The sequence below is a fragment of the Pristis pectinata genome, chromosome 3 (assembly GCF_009764475.1).
Source record: "Pristis pectinata isolate sPriPec2 chromosome 3, sPriPec2.1.pri, whole genome shotgun sequence".
NCBI classification, from domain to species: Eukaryota; Metazoa; Chordata; class Chondrichthyes; order Rhinopristiformes; family Pristidae; genus Pristis; species Pristis pectinata.
Window position 1 is genome coordinate 27,961,769 of NC_067407.1, and position 20,081 is coordinate 27,981,849.

Genomic DNA, 20,081 nt, shown 5'->3' on the forward strand with positions numbered 1-20,081 from the left:
TGAAGCAGATACAATTAGTGAAAGGCATGTTAAAATCATAAGCCACTGAGAGTTACATCTGATAAAAGTACCTCCGTCAATAATTTACTGAGATTTGTCTCTTTGTGAATTAATCATTGGAGTCATGAAACATGTTCCCAACCAGCACAATTGAGCAGCAAAACTAAAGCTGAACTCTCCACCCTACTTTATGTTTTGCAAAAAAAGGTATAATGAAAATTATTGTTTATTCAATTCTGTGGTCTTTAAAATAGTTTAAGAGAATACTTGTCACAACTATAAGCAGCTTTCACACAAACAAGCTTTCAGCATTGAAAGATTATCTTGCTCAATAAAGTAATGTTAATGCTAATAATTTGTCATAGGTCATATATGTTTTCACTACTGGGACCTTGTTGTAACATTATCAATGTTAGGAATGGGCTGGAATTTTCTGTTGCGCCACTCTGAGCTGCTTGCCCTTAGTGTACTGAAAAAATTTGCTTTTGTACACTCTGGAACTCCAAGAAACCAAGATAGATTTACTGTACCTTTAAAATGTCTAAGTGAAAAGATTCACAGCAGTATTATCAACTCCTAAATAATCGGATTTACCTTTATATGACCCCCAGCCCTAGACCCAATATTGCTCTACTAAACTAATGAATTATTTTTTAATAAGCAATTAATAATCAACTGTTACACCATGCAACAGAACGCACAAAAAGACAAAATGAAAACAGGCTGCCAGTCTCTCACAATCATTATTTGTTTCAGCCAAAACCTGTACTCTGACTAAGTCTCTGAAAAACCCATACCAGAATAAGGACATGGTTTGCTAACATCCCTAGTGATATATCCATGAATGAATTACTGCAGTCTCATATTTCTTGTCTCTTTAAGGAAGGGAAAACATGTCTCCACCCTCTCTCTCTCACCCACCCTCCCTCAAGCTCAAAATAAGTAAATGTTCTTAGTTTGATACAAAAAATCAGGAGGTTTGATAATTTAGCACACAAGAGTTCAGAAGAATAGAAATGTCCCCTGTTCTTAGTTGAAACACAATCCCACATCCCTGCACCTGACTCTTCTATCACTAAGAGATGATTTTAATATCATGCATTTATGAATGAGGGTCAATTTTCACCATATTTTACAAAAATATTTTCCTTAAAAGTTTAAGGCAAACAGAAGCAAAAATGGGAGCAAAAAAAATCTAGGGAAGTAGTTAGACTCCTGCTTGTTGGAGATGGCTATTGACTGACACTTGCGTGGCATAAATGTTCCTTGCCATTTATTGGTTTAAACTTGAGTATTAATTGAGCAAGAAGTTGTGACTGCAACTGAAAATAGCATGTGATTAAAATGGATTAAAACAATCACAGATACACAAAATAGATTGTGATTGTAAACTAATACTCTGGTTGTTAGAAGAAATTCCAAACATTTTTATCATCTGTTAATAAGTCTAAGCAGTGATTTATCTGCCTTCAAGAGATTAAACAAACTGTTAACTGTGATTATACATGTATCATCAATTATGCATGGACTATTGGAAGCAGGCAGCTAACTAAGCTAATGCTAACATGATTATATTTAGTTAATATTACAGCTTTCATCAGTACTTTTTATTTTAAAATGGTATTAATGTGATCTGTTGCACTTAATTCCATAGATTTACCATATAAAATAGGCTGACACTTCTCTGTAGTATTGACAAAATACTGCAGTACTATAGGTCCCATCTTTTAGGATGAGATATTAATTCAAGCATTTGGCTGCCTCTCAGGTAGATGTAAGAAGTACCTTGATACCATTTGAAGTCAAGTAGGCATTTCTCCAGGTGTGCAAACCAAAGTTTATCCCTCATCCTATATAATTACAACAGATTTTCAGATGATTTATCTCATGTTATTTGTGCAACTCTACTATGCATAGATTAACTTCTGTGTTTGCCTACATTACAAAAGTGACCACAATGGAAAAGTACCCCTTTGACAGAGACTATGAAGTATCCTGAGGCTATGAAGGGCACTATTTAAATGCAAGTTCTTTCTTTCTGTTAATCCATCATCATAAAATGGAACTGCTGTCCAAGGCCTGTTTCAATTCATGGTGCAGATTTAGCAGAACATGATACCAAGGGGCCAGAGGGAATCGCAGTTCCTGACTTGAATTTGCAAAAGTGTAATAACGAGGGTAAACCAGAAAATGCATGTTTGTGTAAGTTCTGCCTAATGGTGAGCACATTTACTCTGATTGGTAGTGTGCTTTCAAATAGGATACTCATGGAAAATGATGAAAAAATAAATTCAATAGATCAATAGAAGTACTAAAAGCAAAAGATTGTATCGACCCAAGTTCAAGCGCAAAAAACATTTGCACATAAAACACCACATAAAGATAAAGTGATAAACCTCATAACACATTAAAGGCTATGAAACTGATCATTTTCCAGTCTTTCCTATCAAGGAGAACTACGGACTTGCTTCTGACTGATATAAGAATGCTTCCACATGTAGGGCAATGTACACAAATGTGGTAGCTGATGGTATCTCCTGTAAATAGAGAGCAAAGTTCAAACAAATGCGCAAGGCCTAATACACAGCAACTGTTGTACATGTGCCAAACCATGTAAAGTATTCACCGGAGACTAGAGCTATTTGGCATCACTAAGTGTAATACAAAGGATCAACACCACTGGGACTTTAATTACACAGTAAATTGTTTTCAAAACATTTTATGATTCTTTTTCTAATAATATGTGGGTATGAGATAATCATTCTGAAGTCATAGCACATGGTTGGTGTTCTTCGCTCCCAGAAAATAAAAGTTTAGGCTGAATTAATTTCATAGACTGGTTCTAATGCTCTTAGCCTTTGATGTTTACAGTTCAGACCATTGGATATATTAGAATTTACCAAGTTGAAAGCTAGAACTTTTGTTTATGCAGGAGTTAAGATATATGGAATAAATTACCAGGGTAGTCTACAGAAGCAATTAATATCAAAGACTTTAAGGGAGGTGCAGATTTCAGTTAAGATAGTGCTTGCAACACTTTCATTCATTTTAATATTTACACAGATTAACATTTTGCTTGAATTAAAAATTATCTACCCTCTTTTCTGACACCATATAAAACTGAAATTACAGAAAAAATTTTAGGTCTTAATTCTTATCAGAAGGGCTTGATAGCAATAATCTATGATTTAATTATGAAAATACGTCCAGAATTACTGGACAAAATCAAGAACGAATGGGAAAGTGAACTCCAGACACCTTTACCTACAGAGACATGGAAGAAAATTCTTCAATTAGTTAATACATCTTCAATGTGTGCCAGACACTCTTTGATACAGTTTAAGGTAGTGCACAGGACCCATATGTCAAAGGATAAACTAGCCTGTTTTTATCACCATTTTAATCCTAAATGTGACAGATGTAAATCGAATGTGGCTTCTCTGACACATATGTTTTGGTCCTGTCCTCTTTTGGAAAAATACTGGAAAGACATTTTTAACACTATCTCAATTGTATTGAATATTGATTTACAACCTCACCCTACCACTGCAATTTTTGGACTACCAACGATAGAATCTCACCATTTATCTGCTTCTGCTTACCGTATGATTGCCTTTGTCACATTAATGGCCAAACAATCCATTTTGCTTAAATGGAAGGATCCAATACTCCCTACTACTTTTCAATGGTTTTCTCAAACTATATCATGTCTAAACTTGGAAAAAATTAGGTGTGATTCGCTTAAATTTGAAGACATTTGGAGTCCGTTTATTCAATACTTTCATATGATATAGATCCCTTTTCAATAACTTTTCAATTTAAAGGAACGGAGTTGACGACATAATATTGCTCTGTTTTTATTGAGAAATTTCAGTCCAGATTTTTCTTTCTTTTCTTTTCGTTTCTTTTTTTTTGAAATTTTCTTTATAGTTTAGTTTGTTATATTATTTACAATTTTTTTTATTGATTTGGGGATTCTTTTCTTTAATATATACAATAAATCTTTTTCTTTCTTCTCTTTTATATTATATTCATCTACTAAGAAATCATGAGATCTAAAGATTTTTTAATATATTTATATTTTATTACTTTTTATGATTATCTATGTCATGATTGCTCTCTTGATCTCTTTGTATTACATGAAAAATCATGGATGTTATATATTGATCTGTATTAATTTGGAAACTAATAAAAAGATTGAAAAAGAAAAAAAAGTTATGAGTAGTACTATTCCACCCAATGAATACATGGTCAACTATAAAGTGATCATTTGAGTCTGATCTATATTTCAATTTGAATTACAGCTACACTGGTCTCTGGATAGACCTTCATCTGGTGCAGTTCTAGACAGTGCACTTCACAACGCGACGCTATTACAGCGCCAGCGATCAGGGTTCGATTCCCGTCGCCGTCTGTAAGGAGTTTGTACATTCTCCCGTGTCTGCGTGGGTTTCCTCCGGGTGCTCTGGTTTCCTCCCACATTGCAAAGACGTACGGGTAGGTTAATTTGGGTTTAAAGTAGGCGGTGCGGACTCATTGGGCCAGCAGGGCCTGTTACCACGCTGTAAATAAAATTAATTAAATTTAAAAATTAAATTAATATTGACCTTGAAGGAGCATAGTGTAGTTTTGACAGAAAGATTTTATGCTAAAAGAGGTAAATTATTAGGCTGTACAGACTAATTTTGTATTACCTTAAATACTAATGATTAAATGTGACTGAATAAATACACCTAAGATTAAGTGTTAATTGATAGTAACAATCAATCAACTTTTTTTTTTGCCCAGAAATTAAACAATTATAAATGCTTACCCTTTTCATGCTGCAAGTCTTTACTAGGAAATGTTTTAAAAGTCAAATTTTAAGTTTAATTTTCCTACTTTGTATGCAATCTCTTTTTATCTCTCCTAATCCAATCTTTCTCTCCCTCTCCTGATTATTGGACATCGAATTCACACTTTTCAGTTCTTGCTCTATTTATTTCACAATCCTTAAAGCACTTTGGTCAAGGAGTTGCATTGCTGGATCCATTATACATGAAGGTCACCGATGTCCTGTTGCCCTCAATAAACTGCTATCAGCTCATACTTCCAACAACTTAATGAAATACTTAAAAACCTAACATGCACATGCCTGGAATTTCAACTCTATAAAACTGCAATTTTTTAGCATTATGAAATTGGAAATCAATTTATTTCACAAGCCAAGTATGATAACTTACTTAGGCAGTCAGAGATAGCATTGTGTTAACAAGGAAGAAGTATGGCAGAGCCAAGCTGAGTGGGAAGATAGAAGATTGGGAAATTTTTAAGGTGCAGCAGAATTTAACTAAAAAGGTAATTTGGGAAGAAAAATGAGGTACGAAGGCAAGCTAGCCAGGAATATTAAGGAGGATAGCAAAAGCTTTTTTAGGTATGTGAAGGGAAAGAAGTTAGTTAGGAACAATGTTGCGCCCTTGAAGACCGAATCGGGTGAAATTATTACAGGAAACAGGGAGATGGCAGTCGAATTTAATAAGTACTTTGGATCTGTCTTCACCGGGGAAAACGTAAGAAATCTCCCAGAAGTAAGGATGGACAAAAGGCAGAGGGTGACAGAGGAATTGAAGTGGATTGACATTAGGAAAGAAATGGTGATGGGTAGACTAATGGGGCTGAAGACTGACAAATCCCCAGGTCCAGATGGTCTGCATCCCAGGGTACTAAAGGAGGTGGCTCTAGAAATTGTGGATGCATTGGTGATCATTTTCCGATGTTCCTTAGATTCGGGGTCAGTTCCTGAGGATTGGAGAATGGCTAATGTTATCCCACTTTTTAAGAAAGGAGGGAGGGAGAAAACGGGGAACTATCGTCCAGTTAGCCTAACATCTGTGGTGGGGAAGATGCTAGAGTCCATTATTAAGGATGAAATAGCGGCATATTTGGATAGCAATGACAGGATTGGGTCGAGTCAACATGGATTTCCAAGGGCAAATCATGCTTGACTAATCTACTAGAGTTTTTTGAGGATGTAACCAGGAAAATAGACGAGGGAGATTCAGTGGATGTTGTATACCTTGACTTTCAGAAGGCATTTGATAAAGTGCCGCACAGGAGATTGGTGGGTAAAATTAGGGCTCATGGAATTGGGGGGTGGGTATTAACATGGATAGAAAACTGGTTGGCGGATAGGAAACAAAGGGTAGGGGTGAATGGATGTTTCTCAGAATGGCAGGCCGTGACTAGTGGGGTGCCACAGGGCTCGGTGCTGGGACCGCAGCTGTTTACGATCTATGTTGATGATTTAGATGAAGGCATTGTGAATAACATTAGCAAGTTTGCTGATGATACAAAGTTGGGTGGCAGTGCGACATGTGTAGAGGAAGTTAGGAGAATTCAAGGTGATTTGGATAGGTTGGGTAAGTGGGCAGATACTTGGCAGATGAAGTTTAATGTGGATAAGTCTGAGGTTATCCACTTTGGGAGCAGGAACAGGAAGGCGGATTATTATCTGAATGGTGTGGAGTTAGGTAAGGGGGAAATACAAAGGGATCTAGGAGTCTTGTTCATCAGTCACTGAAAGTGAATGAGCAAGTGCAGCAGGCAGTGATGAAGGCTAATGGAATGTTGGCCTGTATTACAAGGGGAATTGAGTACAAAAGCAAAGAGATTCTTTTGCATTTGTACAGGGCCCTGGTGAGACCACTCCTGGAGTATTATGTACAGTTTTGGTCTCCAGGGTTAAGGAAGGATATCCTGGCTATAGAGGGCGTGCAGCGTAGGTTTACGAGGTTAATTCCGGGGATGTCGGGACTGTCTTATGCTGAGAGGTTGGAGAGACTGGGATTGTACACGCTGGAATTGAGAAGATTGAGAGGGGATCTGATTGAAGCATACAAGATTATTAAGGGATTGGACAAGATAGAGTCAGGAAATATGTTCCAGATGTTGGGGAAGTCCAGGACCAGGGGGCATGATTTAAGAATAAGGGCTAGGCCATTTAGGACAGAGGTGAGGAAAAACTTCTTCTCCCAGAGGGTTGTGAATTTGTGGAATGCACTGCCTCAGAGGGCAGTGGAGGCCAATTCTCTGGGCACTTTCAAGAAGGAGCTAGATAGGTTTCTTATAGATAGGGGAATCAAGGGATATAGGGACAAGGCAGGAACAGGATATTGATTGTTGAGGATCAGCCATGATCTCAAAATGGCGGTGCAGACTCGAAGCGCCGAATGGTCTACTTCTGCTCCTATTGTCTATTGTCTATTGTCTATTACTTACAATCTCCTTGGCCAGCAACATCCCACACCCTATTAGTTGCTTTGAAGCCAACCCCCTCTAACACCTGCTGATCTCCAGGCAGCCCCTGACCCCTTGATCTGTGACCACACACAACCCTGCAATTTTCCCACCCACACTGCCAATTTCCCAACCACCCACCCCTGCAATCCTTTAGCCAAGTCCCCTGTTCCCTCCCAGTTTCTAGGTTCCATCTTCTCCTTCAGTTGCTGGCTTCAAATTATTCCCCATCTACCAGACGCTCAAAGGCTAGTCTCCTTGCTGGCATCCCATCACTGCCCCCAACAGACCCCAACACATGGCTGCAACTGGTGTCTGACTCCTAGATGTATCCCTCCCTCACCCACCCCCAAAACCCAAGGCAAGTCTCTAAAGCGTTGGGTCTCGGTTCATAATGGGTCAAAGAAGTTGCATCATTCTAACTCTACCTAATGAGTGCACTAAAATTTCTAGGGAACTATGGAGCTGAAATTCAATCTCAGCCATTGTGCTAAATTGCAGAATCTCAGAATGATCACATAATGTAATGATCATATAGCACTGACTGCTTCCAAAATTCAGTTTGACTGATTTCAATGAACCGGAATTTGGAAAGTGGAAGCCGCTTGCAGCTGCTCCTGTATTGCCTGTTAAGCATATACAACTGATATGAATTTCTACACTGTAATCTCTCTTCAATTCTTAAGATTTTACTAACATTAAAGGAAAGGGCTTTCCTTTAAATTACAATTCTACATTTTGGGACTTAACCCTTTTTAAGTCAAAGCAAATCCCTACGGAAGTAATTTAAGTCCCAGCCCAGTAGTCTGTGACTCTCCATGAGTACCTCTTTGTATATTTTCCTAAAATCTTTTTCACTTGTTTTGAGGCCTGTCAGTTGAGTGCTGGATGTCATTCAGTATTCTGTTCTCAATGCAACTCAGGGTCTCATTCTGCTCTGTTATTACTAACATCAGGGGCATAATGGAATATCCACAGACAAAGAGCATTGTGTTGGGAATTAGTTGCAAAAGCCCTTTCTAGTGTTTAGGATTTACAAGAACAATTGACCATTTTATTGCTACAGTCTTGGAAGAATGCTTCTATTGCTTAAAATCTCCAAGCTACTATGCATTAAAACATATTATAATGAGAAAAGGCATTTGAGTTATTGCAATGCCATTGCTCTGAACTGGCAAGAGTCTGACCCCAATTTGAGAAGCTTCATAAATCAAGCCATGTGAAGCCCAGTATCTGGGCAGCATCAGTAAACCTAATCTGGAGGTAGGGTCAAATCTTTTTTCTACATTCCAGTGATCTTTAACCTCACATCATAAAGGGAAAGCAGTTAAGCTCGCAACTGTATATGGCTAATTCTGTTTAACAGTTTTTGGTCTTGAGGGAATTTTCTGTGGTAAGGATTATTTTAAATAAAAGAATAAAAACACTCATTCAGAAAATTCAAGTTGCAAATAAAAAAAAGGCCACACAGAAATGTTGTTTTACATTTAAAGAAATTAAACTTTTAGCCATTTTAACAACACTTTATTTCAGAATGACAACTCCCTTCAGAGGATTGTGATATATACACAGCTTAGTCCATATACAATTCCAATAAATAATGTATATTTGTGGCCTGCAAATCTATTTGTCAGTCAGGGTTAAAATTTGTGGTTTGGGTATAAATGAATGTAAATGATGTATGGAGCATGGTCATTTGTGCCATTTGTTCCTGCAATGATTTATTCAGAAGACAGGAATTATGTTTACTATTTTCAGAATGCTTAGGTGAATTAAACTTAGTTCAAGCATATGGATGTGAGGTATCTTGAGTAATAGCATAAGACAAACAAAAGGTAAGGTTGAAACCAGTTACCTCAATTGGTTGGTCATGGCATTGTATGCTTTCAGGAAACTGGGTTTGTCAATTATCAAAGGTAAACACAAAATGAAACTAGGAATTGAATGCTCTTTTTTGAATAAAGAATAAATAAAAAAAGGAAAAGGAGCTAAATAATGTTAGAATAATTGTTTCCTGAATTCAATTAGTGTTAAGGCAACTTTGTCTTGTTTGTAATACAGCAGATTAAAGTTCTTTTTCAACAGGCATATGGGATCACAGACATAATTTAGAAAGTGCCATTCCTCAAAGAAATTCTTTAAACTTGTAATACAAAGACAGATCTAAACATGTGCACTGCTGGCAGTGAGGAATGCAAAACCTATTGAAGCTCAATGAACCTCAAAGATATGGAAAACAAAAGCAATTAGGACAGATGAGGTATCCCATCCTACAGGCGAAACGCGATATTACTCAGGGAAGTGTTCCGTTTCTGATCACTTAGTACAAGTTTAAATGTACCTGAACCTTTTATTTTTATGTATTATATCCCAAGCCGTGCAGTTCTAGAGACAGATTTTCATTTGAGAACTATGAAGAGTTTGTGAATCCAGAACTGTCAGCAGCTTCTCAAAGTTCATTTTTGGTTTACTTTCCCCCTCAGTAATACAAGTCCCTTCTGTGGCTAATGCATTCTTGTCCTCTAATTTATACTGTGTTTATCCTGGAACTCAACCAACATCTCCCTCTGTGACCTGTGCAGTCTATCTTATGCCTCTATAGTTATCTGTTTATTATGTTATTCACTGCTGATTAAATACTCAAAATTACTGTATCCTTTATGAGTTACTAATAATACTTAAAACCCAGAGAATAAGGGCATAGGATGATTTGTTAAAAGTTACAAACTGTAGAGTATTATGTTGTTCACTAGCAGGTACAAAAATAGGATGTCCAAGAATCCCAGTACTTGAGATACACATACCAACTTATTGCTTCAATCTTACAACATATAAATTTGAACACAACAAAACACAACTCAAGGGCATGTAACCAAGGAGCTGTGCAACAGGAAATAAAACACAGCAAGATGCTCTTCCTGAATGGCTGGCTTTTACTAGGTCCATACAAGGAAAAAGATAATTAAATAAGACTGCAGATACATAACAAGGATATTGCATTGGAACTCGAAGTGGGAAGTACCAGTCGTGCCTGACATTCACCTTCTAACTGATGCAGAAGAGAGTTTGTCATTCACTGCCATCTCAGTTGGAAGTGGGAACAGAAGAAGACCACATAAATCACATCCAATCGGGATAAATGTCAAATCACAGGTACCTTCAGCAAAAGCCCACCAGGCACAAGTGAGGCCAGAAGCAAAGGTCATTAATATGATGACCATGGGGATTCACAAGAAATTTCTTAATACACAGGGAGGTTAGAACTCACAAGAAGTTGTTGATACAAGGGAAAGCTGAGAAAAATGCAAGGAGGAATAAGGAATTTGAGGGTAAATTAATGAGATAAGATCAAGACAGGTAAGAGGAGAACCGTGTGAAGCATAAATGCCAGAATGAATGAACACATTGAAGAGAATGACCAGTATATTTGCGGTAAATATTTTTGTAACACATTCCAGTGACACTCCTATCACTACCAACATGCCAACAATATGTGGCCAGAATGATTTGCAACCCCCAGCCATCCAGAGCTATTCACTTGTGATCATAATAAGACTGTGAAGTTATTGTTAACAAAAAAAATAGATTTGAACTACACTTAACCTTCAACAAAATGGAGGCTTAAAGAAATTTATATCCCTTGATATGGGCTATAGAAAGGCAAATGAAATATTAAGTCACTTACTGCCAAATACAACATGGTGTATAAAGAGAAGGAGGCATGTCCTGAGAAGAACGACTTCCTGGAAAACAAACCAAAAGAATCATCAGGCCCTTTTACGCAATATGGGCTCACTTAACATGGCAAAAATCTTTACTTACCCAATGTTCAAATTATATAGAGGGAAACCCACTCTAACAAAGGTGAATCTAGTTACGTTAGTCTCACTGGAAATGCAATGCAAAGGGTGTATATTCCCTTTAGGGTTGCCTACATAAAATCAGCCTTTTGTAAGGAACTTTGAAATAGTATCATTGGAGACAGTCCAAAGGAGATTCAACACACTAATTCCTGGGGTGAGAAGGCTGTCCGATCAAGAGACGCTAGACACTTTGGGTTTGTATTCCTTGGAGTTCAGAAGAATGAGAGTGACCTTATTCAAACATAAAAGATCCTAAAGGGGTTTGACAGGATAGATGTTGAGATATTTCCACTAGTGGGAGAGTTATGAACAAAGGGACATAGATACAAAATAAGGAGCTGGTCATTTAAAACTGAAGTGCGTAGAAATTCCTGTGGTGAATCTCTGGAATTCTCCGCCTTTGAGGGTGGTGGAGGCTAGATAATTAGATGTATTTAAGGTGGAGATAGATACATTTTTGAAAGGTGAATAGCCTCTGGCATGTTGGAACAATGTAAGTAAGTGATATCAATAAGTCAGATCCATAATTACAGGATAAGGATTGGTTCAGAAGAGGAGTTGAGGCCATCATAGATCAGCCACAATCAGATTGAATTGTGGGATAAGCTTAGGGGGCAAATGGCCTACTCCTGCTCCTATTTTCTCGTGTTTAGATGTAATGGAAGACTATTTGAACATGGCTTTATAATATTGCAATATTCACTGATGAACCCACAATACACATGGTGAGTAGGCAGGTAAGTAAGTCTCTGACATTTCCAAATATGTGTAGTGGATAAATTACCCGACCCAGATAGGATTTATTCTTGGTTGCTGAGGGAAGTAATGGTAGAAGTTGAGGAGCTATTGGCCTTAATTTGCAACAGCTGTAGGTTTAGGGGTTGTGCCCAACAACTGAAACCTGCAAACGTTACATAAAGAAGGTTAGAAGCATGAACACTGCAACATCAGACCAGTCAATCTAACCTAGATAGTGGGGAAATTCTTAGGAATTATACTTAAGGACAAAATTAGCTGTCATTTGGATAAGTGTGAACTGATTAGGAAAACCAGCATTGTTTGTAAAGTCAAATTATGTTTGACTAACTTGATAGAGATTTTTAATGAGGTAATAGAGATGGTTGATGAGCAAAATGTAGCTGATGTAGTGCATATGGACTTTCAAAAGCCACTTCATAAAGGTCCACAAACCTGGTTTGTCATCAAGCTTGAAACCCATGGAATAAAAAAGACCATAGCAACATGAAGAGAAAATTGGCTAAGTGACAGAGAACAGAGAAAAGTTGTGCACTATTGTTTCTCAGGACAGAGGGAAGTATTCAGTGCTGTTCCCTGGGAATGAGTACTAAGACTATTTCTTTCCTTAACATGTATTAAGGAAATAATTTCCAAATTTGAGATGAAACAAAACTTGAAAGTATATTGAACTGTGAGGAGCACAGTTACAAACTTTGAGAATAAAGAGAATGGGCAGACACATAGCAGATGAAATTTAATGCTGAAAAATGAAAAGTGTTATTTGTCAATGGGAAGAATGGGGATGAACGTACAAAAATTATTGAAAGTGGCAAGGAGCGTTGAGAATGCAGATTTACAAAAAACATACAGGGGTTTTGCACTTTATTTTTAAACCGCATAGAATACAGGAGCAAGGAAGCCATGATGAGTTCCTATAAAACATTGGTTTGGACACAGCTGGAGAATGGTGTCTGGTTCTGGGCACCACTCTTTATAAAAAGATATGAGGGTCTTAGACCAGATGCAGATATGGCTTATTATAATAATCACATGGGGAGGTTTTTTAGTTTCATGGATAGACTGAAGAAGTTGGTGATGTTCTCCTTGGAACGTACGAGGTTCATAAGGGATGTGAGAGAGGTATTTAAAATCACTAAGTGTCTACATAGAGCAGAAAGAGAGAAATTGTTCCTAATGGAGGATGGGTCCATGAACCAAGAGGGCACAGGATGATTTTTTTGTTTGTACAAGAACCAAAAGTGACATGAGGAGAAACTTCCTTTATGCAGTGAGTGTTTAGGATCTGGAAGGCACCGTCAGTTTTGAAGCAGATTCGGCTGTAGAATTCAAAAAGGAACTGGATAAATACTTCAAAAGAAGCAAAAATAAGGGCTAAAGGGAAGAGAGTGAGGAAGTGAGACTTGCTGAACTGGACCTTGCATTGAGTTAGTATGAACTTGATTGCCTGAAATAGCCTCCTTTAAACTGTAACCTTCTGGAGTTCTGTGATTCTATCCAATAATAAAACAAGCACCCCGATATCAAGGCAGGACATGTGGCATGATGCTTACAGGTTAAGGTGCTTCTGTTCCCCTAAATGAACTGCATGCATTGTGATCTTCTGTCCTTCCATATAATGGATGAAAATCTATGGGGAACATGCTTGTGAATCTGCTCACACTAGATTTAACTGCCCTTTGAATGAGCTTGGTTATTAAATCAGGAATTGAAACAGGAGCATACATTTACAACTTAGAGTTGTAGAGAATGCTAAACACAGAAAAAATTCCCACGTATTTCACAAGAGTAAACAATGTCAAAGAAAGGGTGCTGCTCCAGCACAAAAATACGGGGTAATGGATAATCAAAAAATGTAGTTAAAGAGATGGCCTCAAAAGGGCATGAAGCTGAGAAGATGGGGCAAGAATTCCTGTGTCAGGACCCAGGCAGCTGAATGCACTGCCACCAAAAAATGGGATGAAAGGAGACACAGGATGCAGAAGAAGCCAAATGCAGTGGAGAGGTGGCTTTGCCATTCAAGAGGAAAATGTAATACCAATCACAAAGGATTACATGCTCACAATTAAGTTGCACGACTTTCATTTAAATTAGTAGGAATTCAGATGTTAGTCGATGTAACACTGACATGTGGCATAACAGTGAACGTAAATTATAATCAGTAGACTCCACTGCTTCCTCTACTCAACACAGTTTTATAGCATTTTAAAACTGTATAGTATTCTTATACTAAATTACATCACAACTTCTTTTAAAAAATGGTGTCATAATTAATCTAAGGAATGTTTGGCATTTTGGTAATCTGTTCAACTCTCCCATACTTCAAAAGCACAATGGGGCAAGATGTAAAACTGACAGTCAGTTCACTATCAGCTAATTTTGCTTTGTTAGCAAAGGCCAAGTTTCACTCACTGTATCTTTCAGGGGGTGGGAGGTGGGGACAGGAAAGAAACATTTGGGGCAACATCATGGCAATGGTTATTTATGGTTTCTATTTCATATATCGTTAGGCCAAAGATCCTACCTTGCTTCCTGAACCTTGCTTTCATTGCCTCTGCATTCGAAGTTCTCATGTAACCCAGGGAACAGTTGATGGTTGAAAAATTGGATTGCAAATATCTAGAAAGTGTGGCCTCAGGCGACCACAGACACTTTGCAATGTCAGTGAAGGACTGGCTTAATAGCACAGCCAAAGATGAAGCAGCCGACTTGGCCGATACAGAGCAGCTACTATGGGTTGCGGATAAAAGGACTTGGAACGTTCCTGTCATGTAATGGATCCGGTAGGCATTCTCCTGATATTATCTGTTAAGAAAAACACACAAAATTATTACTGAGGTCATTTGTTTTTCCTTATATAAACACAGACAGTAGGGCAGAAAAATTATTAGCATTTTAGGTGGCTGACAACTTGTTTATGCAGGATTGAGAGGAAGAAAAGTTTTACTGCCTGTCAGAACAAATATTGCCCATAGCAGTTGAAAAACAAGATTGAAAGAAATAAAAATATGAGGCAAGAGAAACTTGTCAAATCCTCAGTTAGAAGCTAAAGTGCTTATAGAAAAACATAATTCCACAAATTAGGGTTGTGTACTTGAAACTGCAGTAACTGCAAAATTTTTCAGTATAGGTCCACACAGAGTTGTCTCATGGAGAGAGGGGTGGGAAGGGGCTGCATGTGTGTGGTGTGTGTGGTGTGTGTGTGTTGTGTGTGTGTGTGTGTGTGTGTGTGTGTGTGTGTGTGTGTTGTGTGGAATGCACAAGTGCATATGCACTTGTGAGTGAGAGATAAAGAGAAAGAAAAGAAAAAAAAAACGATACAGTTAATGCTATAGAATGCACCATGGGGTTCATTGACATGGTTTTCAATCTGACATTTTTTGTTCACCAAAAGAAATGCATTTTTTTGCCAGATTTACAAGCCATGATCAGACTGTGGCAATTGTGCCATTTTGTGCTGAAACTGCTGAAAATTCAATTTTGTCTCCAGGAACAAGAAAACAATACCTACAGTACTGCAAAAATACCTTGATCTTGATTTTTTAAAAATATTACAAACATAATCATGTAAGTAGTGGCATTGGAAGAGGTTTTTTTTGAAAGATAATTTAAAATATGAACACCATACTAACACAAAGAAAGCACAAAGGGGAATGAAGTGAAAATGGAAGGGCAACCGATACGATATGTGTCATTCGGTAAAGAGAACAGACCACAAAAAAGTTATTTTCAAAGACTGAGTCATTCCTGCCTAGAAATTGGGTTCTGCCATTAAACAGCACTAAAGGGGTCATCATAATCATTTTGGTCATGTTCAGCAATGTCAAGAGTCCAAGGTTTTGGGCAAAAATCACGGTCAAGCTGCTCTTTGTACGTACTAGCGACATTGTGCAACTGTTATACATCTTCTTTCTCCTAAAATTAGCAGATAAGTGGGCCTCTATTGAATAAGTAATGTCAGGAGGGGCTTCCAACACTGAGGAGAACCATTAGCTTGATTATTTGGTCAGAAGTTAAAACAGGAGCATACAGTTACAACTAACAATTTTAGAGCACCTTAAGATAGGAAATATTTCCAAATATTCCCAAGTTTCTGGGACAGGTCACCTGGCTGAGCTCTCAAACGCAAATGTTGGCTGATATGGCCAACATATCAATGAACAGCAGAACTGGTTGGAGCAACTCAAACAAGGAATGCTGGGTACAATGGAATTTGGGAGGCTATAACATTATTGTGGAAAGGGAGACTGGATTGTTGACATGCTTGTCTAGAAATGTCAGAAGAGTCAAGGGTATTTCTGTTTAGGAGAAAAGTGATGATAAATTTGAAGGAGGGTAGTTCAGTAGCTTGGGGGAAGTTAGTAAGCTAACAAGAAGGCAAATTTCAAAGAGAAAGAAGAAATATACGTTAATATACACAAGCAAACACGGTGTAATTAATACCAGCTGCCAGATTAAGTTATTCTTCTCTAAAAATGTTTTCATAGAATTAAAAATAAATGACGTGGAGGAAGTAGTGCATTGTTTACTGTGAGCTTTCTTGTCGGTTTCAAGCAGGAGTGCAACCCTTCCCTCCAGGAATGCAGCAGTTCATAATGTATCAACAGCAGAGCTGGAATGTGACATCCGCACACCCAATCTCTCTATTTATGTTTTGTTTCTGAAAGCAATCATCCATTGTCTGCATATTAACAGATTCATCTAATCATTTACCAGCTGTTTGGCTCAGCGTATCAATGGATTAGAGAAAAAGTACTGAGCTACTTCTGGCTGGTAATATTGACATAGTTTGCCTACAAGGAGCATGCAGATTTTAAAAACGTCAACAGCGATCACCTTCCTTTGAAACAAATCAAATCGTCCAAAGAATTGCCATTAATTTAGGAATTAATTTGATTTAGGCAATCAAATTAATTCCTAAATTTTATATTTTCACTGCAGTAATTGGCCCAGTGAAGTAGTTCAAGTGCACTAAACTAGTTTCTGATCAGCTTGTTAGTTGTGTAGCTGGGTGACATGACAGCTAAGTGAGTGGATTATATAAAACTATAGTCAAAGCTAACTTATAACTTCAAAAGAAGTATGAGTTTAGAAATAGTAGTGCCCCCACACTGGGTAGCTAATCATTGGTGGACCTTTATTCTACAGAATCAAGGTCCCAATTCACTAAGAGGGTGTTCGCTTGCACTCTGGAATCTGGGAAGTAGATACAATACAAATGACATTGCCCTTTAAATCCAGCTGCTGACTACCACATCATTTTCAGGTTTCTTGGCCAATTACCTGAACTGACAGAGTGCCTATCCACATGCAGTCAACTCCTATGTTTCAACTCCAGTATTTGAAGTGAGCACTCCAAAATGCAACGTACCAATCTTGAGTTGGAATTCAGCAAAAGGAATTGGCTCAAAAGGCTCAACCTTCCCTTGATACGAGGCTTTAAGTCTCTTGAAACACTGTTGTTCTAGCACGTCATGGAAGCTTAACCTCTGCCTGTAGCCGTTGTATGGTAGGTAAAATCTCCTGGATGCTGCCCTCTCCTGATCCTCTCTGTCTTATAGTGCTACAAATCTGTGTGGATCAAACTCCTGCTACTCTGACTGATGCTGCCCATTAGGTTCCTATCTCTGCTGATTCTGGTACTGCTTCCAGCAGTGCTCCTGCTGCTGTTGCTGTTCCCAGTCACCCAACTCTTCACCCGAGCTCCAAGTAACACAGCTTAATTGGCACTCATGCTAATCTGATACATCAAAGTTCCAAGATAATGATCAAATATACAAATCTCTAATTTGTCAAATTTCCTTTTTGGCATGAGGGCTGTGAAGAAAGCCTTTCACACAAGCAGGTAAGAAAGCAACTATGAGATGTCGGTGCTTATTGGCATGTTTCACTGGTATTTCTGCAGGCAACATCAGTTACCGATTATTTTCTTGCCAAATATTGCACTTTTGCAGTATCCCTTTAAATACTGGCAAGATTCAGGAAGTCTAGGAAACCTGAGGACTACAATTACATTGCCAAAAGCCATATTAATGTGCTGTAATTTACCAATTAGCATAGTGAAATTGAAAACACGCGTCTTTGAGGGATTGCTGATATACAGCCTAATACAACTGAGTCAGTGGGAATTCCCAGCACACTGCCAGCTTAACAAACAAAAATTAGAGGACTACAAAATGGAATTTAAATTTTGGTAAAGATGTTGACAATCTCACCCATTTTATAGCTTGGTGGTGGAGAAAAGCAGATAGCTTTTCTAGGAATAAAAGTAAACTCCTCATCGAGATAGGAAAATGTTCACAATTAATTACACGCTATACTGAAATCCATGTAAGATGTGTAATACTCAACACAATGTTGGAAATAGATTGCAAATTGTGAGTTATGCCATAGCTCATACAATTAGCATATCTAGCTAAAATAAATTATTTGATATTAAGTGCTAAAGCAAAGCAAATCAAACTTTTCCAAATGGTTAAACTATGATCCTATGAGAAGGTAACATGAGGCAGTGATATTGCCAAAGATTAGATTGGCAATACACTTATGTTCACATTGATACCCCAAGGACCATCACTTAGTCTAATAGTGCTAGATAAGATAAGATAAGATCAGATCAGATCAGTCACATGTACATTGAAACACACAGTGAAATACATCTTTTGCGTAGTGATTTTTGGGGTGCAGCCCGCAAGTGTCGCCACGCTTCCAGTGCCAACATGGCATGCCCACAACTTCCTAACCTGTACGTCTTTGGAATGTGGGAGGAAACCGGAGCACCCGGAGGAAACCCACACAGACACGGGGAGAACGTACAAACTCCTTACAGACAGTGGCCGGATTTGAACCCGGGTCGCTGGCGCTGTAAAGCGTTATGCTAACGACTATGCTACTGTGCCTTACACATAGTGATGTGAATATCTTCATTACTGCTGATGCAGGAGCAAAATTCCAACCTTACACCAACATCCTACAAAATTGTTATGCCTGTTTCATAGTTTCACACTATTAATTACTGCAAATCTGAATACTTATTTTTCATAATTTTCACACAACTCACTGGCCTTATGAGATGGTAGCAGAAAAGAAGGTTGGGAAGTAGATTTTATTGGACTTTAAAGCCAATTAATTTCCATGGAAATCTTTAATAGCTAAGTCAAAATAATCAGGAAATAAAAGGGGAAACTGCTACCTAGTCTATCAGGCTGAATTAGAATTATTCTCCTATTGCTGCCAACTTCCTTCAAGTATAGCAATCAGGGAATATTGAAATCAAGAATGCATTTGAATTACAAAGTGAATATATTGTACTTTTTGATCACAAGTCTTAGGTTAATATTGTTAATTTGGCAATGCTGTCAAAAAGCAAAACACTACAAAGGGTGAAAGTCTTAAACAGTAACAGGAAAGGTTGAAGCATTTGTCAAGAAATGACAGTCTCAGATGTTACAGTTTTAAACCTTTTCTCACAAACTCAAGTTATTGTAGATCCTGAGTCCATAATACAACCTGACTATTAAAGAATGCAAGGAAACAAAAACATGACAGATCTCACAAAAATATCGACAGATCTGAAAGTTCAAGCTTAAGGGTTAAGAGCTAAGGTAATACCAGCAGCCAAATATACGAACCTAAAGAAACTTTGTTGACTAGTAGAAAAGTGAAGAACACATAAGGCTGCTACAAAGGGATATAAATCAGTTAAATGAATGGCCAAAGAGTTTAGCAAATGGCACACAATGTGAGGGTAAATATGAAATTGTCGATTTCAACAGGAAAAATAAAGAACACATTTTCTAAATGATGAGAATTGCAGAGTTCTGAAATGCAGAAGGAGCTCTATGTCCCAATAAATGATTCACAAAAGGCGAGTATGCAGGTATTCAGAAAAGCTAACTGAATGTTATCATTTATTGACAGGAGAATTAAATACAAAAGTAGGGAGATAATGCTTCAGTTGTGTAGGAATTGATGAGACCAATACTGTGTTTGAAGCAGCTCAGTTAACGTTCACTGGACCGATACCTGTAATGGCATATTGTCCTAGGTGGAAAGATTGGAAAGTTAGGGCTGTATCTGCTGGGGTTGAAGATTAAAGTATACTTGATTGAAACATAAGATCTTGAGAAGTCTTGACAGAGTGGATGTGGAGAGGAATTTCAATTTGTGGGAGAATCTAGAATAAGA

General features: G+C 37.8%; 1 pseudogene; it reads right to left on the reverse strand.

Moving 5' to 3' along the window:
• The window catches only part of LOC127568319 (phospholipid phosphatase 3-like), a 123,481-nt pseudogene that overhangs the window by 35,826 nt on the left and 67,574 nt on the right, over positions 1-20,081 (reverse strand).